The following is a 5,000-nucleotide window of genomic DNA, read 5'->3' as shown; positions in this document are numbered from 1 at the left end:
ACACTTCAAGATACAAGTAAATAAAAAAGAGAAGCATTATTTTAGGAATTCAGGGTTCTTTTAGAATATCTTTAAAAAATATAAGGAAAGTACTTTAGTTGGAAATATAGTAACAAAGGGTGAATTTTCTTCAGTAGGAACCAATGAGATTTCGTTGCGAATTGAATACAATCAGGCTTTGAAATGATTAAACAGTGAAGAAGATGACGAATGTGAGGCTTTAAGAGGATTAGCACTGTAACTACGCATGTGCCGTTGGCGATTTCTTTCCCAGCTTTGGACTTTTCCCTTTTTCCTTTCCGACGAAGAGCTATGCTTGAAACGTCAAACTCACTGAGCGTCTAAGCTAATATACTTCTTGTGCATGTCCTTGCGTTCGCATTTTTGTTCTTTTATTCGTTTGTTTGTCCAGGTGGGGAACCTATACGCCAAGGAAACCGGGAAACCGACCCTATGAGCCAGGCGTGGCTCGAGAAGGAACAACAACATATATATATATTATTATATATAATATAAATATATATATATATATAATATATATATATATATATATATATATATATATATATATATATATATATATGTATAAAAATTATATATAGAAATACAAAATGGGACAAGAACGCAAAACACACAAAGAGACGACACAAAAAACGGACGGGTCATTCGAAGCCTCTAATCTTCAGTCAGGAACTGGATCATCCTAGCAATTTCGGCTGATTAATCCTGATATCGCTCCGATCCGGCCAGCCCCAAGGAAAAACCAAGCTGCGATCATTAGTTTTCTTGGAAAAAGGATCGAATGTATACGAAACAAGGACAGAAAAACGGACGATGCCACACGGATATAAATACAAAAAAAAAAACAAAATAAAAAACAAGAATAGTAATAACAGGACAAAAACAGCGGGTGTCTTACGACTTTAGACAGTTTAAATTATCTTAGCTGGCGTATTTGAAATAAATGCCTTTGCGGCAGACGAAGAAAACGGTGTTGTGGCGGCGGTCAAAGGCCGAAAGGCTGTCAAAATTGTAGTGCTTATTCAGTTTGTACTTGTTGAGTCTGGAGGAAAAGGCATTGCTTAAGACATTTATAGGTCGTCTGAGACTGGTGAGGTCTGATGGCTTTAATGTTCCGTTTAAGCTCTTACAGGTCAACACATGGAGGTAAATCATGAGCAGGGTGAAGAGTCCGGAGGGATGATATTCTGTGGAGGAATGAATGGACATTGTAGTAACTGTGAGGCGTTGGGGTTGGACGCATCAAGAAAAAGGCCAAAACTGAGTGGGCTGAGGATACCCTAGTGGTGGAGGTAGCAATCAGTTCTGAGGAACAGAGGTCATTGTAGTAGCGATATGTGACCTATAAATCGTTAAATATGATGCGTGCATGTGTCTCTGTGTGTGCGCGCGTTTGAGCGTGTATTTCTGTCTGTCTGTCTATTTATCTATCTATCTATCCATCTATCTATATCTATCCATCTATCTATCTATAAATGTGTGTCTGTGTGTATAAAGAGAGATAGAAAGAGAGAGAGAGAGAGAGAGAGAGAGAGAGAGGATAGTGTGTGTGTGTGTGTGTGTGATAGATACGCACGTATGTGCATAATCAAATAACATAATAACGCATTATATGTATTTTTATTGGTTATGTACACGCACAGAGATACACACACACCACACACGCAAACATCATATCCTATATTTCATATCCTATAAAAACAAAACAAAAAGAAAATGAAAAATTACAATTTAAGACGTGGTACTGAATAAATAAAACGGAATGGATGTATTACTTTTTTTAATGTATTTCTGTATTATTTTGAATTGTATAAAGAATTCCACAAGAGAAGTCTGATCACTTTATTGTATTTCTTTTTGAATATTTCTCTCTATATGTCTGCATATATCTACATCTCTTTATCCTATATCCATCTCTCTCTTTCTCTCTCTCTCTCTCTCTCTCTCTCTCTGTGTCTTTCTATCTCGCTTCCTCTCTCTCTCTCTCTGTCTTTCTATCTACCTTTCTCTCTCTCTCTCTCTCTCTCTCTCGATATATATGTGTGTGTGTGTGTGTGTGTGGATATGCAGGTGCACACACACACACATACGCACACACACATGCATATACATGGCAAAGAGACAGAGAGGGGGTGGAGGGAGTCTGCGAGAGGGATATAGACAGCCGAACGGATACAGAGTTAAATAGAAACAAATAGCGATGGAAATAGATCGTATTTTATTTTATTCATTTATATAGTTATTGCTGCTCGTATATACTACTTCGAAGTAAATATCACGTAAGAGGCAAAAGAGAATTGATAAGCGAAAACCAGTGGGCGTCACACGGGTTCCTGCCTGTATGAGGATGTGGCTGTTGACGGCTTTTGCAACTAGTGGCAGACAGTCTACAGAGAATTCCGGAGAATGTTAAACATGGATATCGATGCTGAGATTTGATTTGGTGCTATTTGTCAGAAGTTAATATTCACAAGTCACTAGAATTGGGTAGATTGAGATGGTCTGTAAAGAACAGTTTCTAGAATTGGTAAGTCAGTAATGGTGTATTTTCGTTGATAGTTGTAGTAGATAATTCGCCATGTGTGTGTGTGGTGTGTGTGTGTGTGTGTGTTTGTGTATGTGTGTAGGTAGACCGAAATGATAGCAGGTTGTATTTAGTACTGCTATATCTGACATATCGAGAATTCAATATTGGTTAGCTGCAGAGTAAGAATTATATTGTGTGATTTGGCAGTCAATATTTCACAGCCTCTGGTAAATACAGGTAAATCTGAAACATTAAGTTATTTAAATTCTGTGTAATCCATTTTGACTCACTGTCCTCAAATGAGGACGGTTATATTCGGTTTATTTACTGCAATAAAGGTTAACTGGACGCTTTCGTATGTTTGTTATACCTATTTCTAAAGCTATATTCAAAATTTCGACCTGGGTTGCTCATTAATAACATATGGTAATATGCCCTAATATCGACATAATCGACTTATTGCCTCCTCCAAAATTGCTGTCATTGGGCCAAAATTTGAAATCAATATATCCTAATATAGTTTAGTTTAGTCCTGCTTTTTACTCTTGTTTTCATTTTGCAAACAAATTCACCCGTGCCATGATTATATTTTTAAAAAACCCACTTCAATTTGAATAAACCTGAGTAAATAAAGAATGGGTTTGGCTCACGAAATGACTAATTAGATTAGTTTCTAGTGAAATTTTTTAGGAAATAAGTATTTATCTATTTGTTTATTGAAATTTTCTCAATATTTTCTTCCAATACAACCGTCCAACGTTCTTTATACGGTGAACGTATATAGTAAATGGTAGGGAGAGATTTGACTGATCAAATTGTGTAAGCCGTTTGAATCCCTGTTTGCAACCATTTGAACTCATGTATATACACTGTACAAGTGGAAGGAGGTACAGAGAGAAAATAAAACATTTTCATATTTTAATATATATATATATATATATATATATATATATATAAATAGGGAGAGTTTACGAAAAAAAAACAAAAGACGAAGACAGGTGGTGTACAAAACAAACAGATGTATTAGTATAACGCTCAGGAATAGAAAAAAGTCTTTTACATTTCGAGCCTACGCTCTTCTACAGAAAGGGACAGAAAAAACAAGGACAGAAACAAGGAGAGAAAAAATGTGTGTAGTAGCTAACGATCTATCATGGTGACTATATATATATAAACATACATGCAGACAAACATACATGCATATATACATACATACATGCTTGCATACATATATACATGCATGCATGCATGCATCCATGCATGCATCCATCCATCCATACATACATACATGCATACATACATGCATACACACATACATGCATATATACATACATACATGCTTGCATACATATATACATGCATGCATGCATGCATCCATCCATCCATACATACATACATTCATACATACATACATGCATATATACATACATGCTTGCATACATACATGCATGCATGCATGCATGCATGCATGCATGCATCCATCCATCCATACATCCATCCATACATACATACATACATACATATATACATACATACATACATACATACATATATACATACATACATGCATGCATACATACATGCATACATACATACAACCTGCATCGATTCAGTAAGCGTAGACCTTAAAAGCGTCCTCCAATGTTGCAGTGTCAGCTTCGTTTCGTTTAGCGGTAAAATGTTTCAAGCACAACTCGAATCAAGAAACCACCTCCAAACCAGACTCCTCACTAACAGCTGACCCAAGTCCTGGAACTTACTATTACCACCAAGGATCTCTGTTAGACAAAGTTCATCTTTAACATAACTAGGACCGCATCTCAAAGTGTAGAACACATCTTTAAGACCAGAAGTAATTTAGGACATACAGTGGACGGTCACTCGACTGAACGGCATTCCATCAGAACCAGAATCACACCTCTCTTCTGCCTAAAGGCATCTTGCTTTTCTCTTCGTTCTATGATAGATTTTATTCCAAGAATTAGGCTTATTTTATACCGCTTCCATTGATGTAACTCTCATTCAGTCATTTCTGTTATGTCCATTTCTCACCCACCTTGTCCCCGTTCAAGCAACAATCCCCAGACCACTCTCCTCGGAACATCGGCCCATTGGAATCTTCTCTCTGCCCATGTCTCGCTTGCAACAGTTTAAAATAAGCACTGACACGAGCAATGCCCCTTCCTGTTGCCTCAGCAAATGACAAAAGTAAATAAATAAATAAATAAATGTGCATAATATCATATCAGTTTGCTTATAACATATATCCAACCAAACATCGAAGCAGCATTGAAATAACCATTATTAAATTCTTCACTTGTATTAAGACTTTATTTTAATCATTGTTTGTTGTTTTTCAGCATATATAACATTAACTACTCTCGCCATAGACTCACTTATATTTTATATCCCCGCCCACTACATACATACGTACAAACATACATAATACATA

The 5,000-nt window shown here is 36.4% G+C and overlaps 1 protein-coding gene across 2 annotated transcripts in view; it reads left to right on the top strand.

Moving 5' to 3' along the window:
• LOC115213203 (segmentation protein even-skipped-like) overlaps positions 1–5,000 on the top strand; it is a 33,283-nt gene that overhangs the window by 1,866 nt on the left and 26,417 nt on the right. The window contains exon 1 of one of the 2 annotated variants that reach the window (XM_036503819.1): positions 2,526–2,548. The exons of the other annotated variant lie outside the window; for it this stretch is intronic. The gene's annotated coding sequence lies outside the window, so the exon portion shown is untranslated. Of the gene's footprint in view, positions 1–2,525; positions 2,549–5,000 lie in introns of those variants that run through there. 2 annotated transcript variants of the gene reach the window in all.

The sequence above is a fragment of the Octopus sinensis genome, linkage group LG6, assembly GCF_006345805.1.
Source record: "Octopus sinensis linkage group LG6, ASM634580v1, whole genome shotgun sequence".
Taxonomy (NCBI): Eukaryota; Metazoa; Mollusca; class Cephalopoda; order Octopoda; family Octopodidae; genus Octopus; species Octopus sinensis.
The sequence above is the reverse complement of the archived record's forward strand: the minus strand, read 5'-3'. Positions and strand labels throughout refer to the sequence as shown.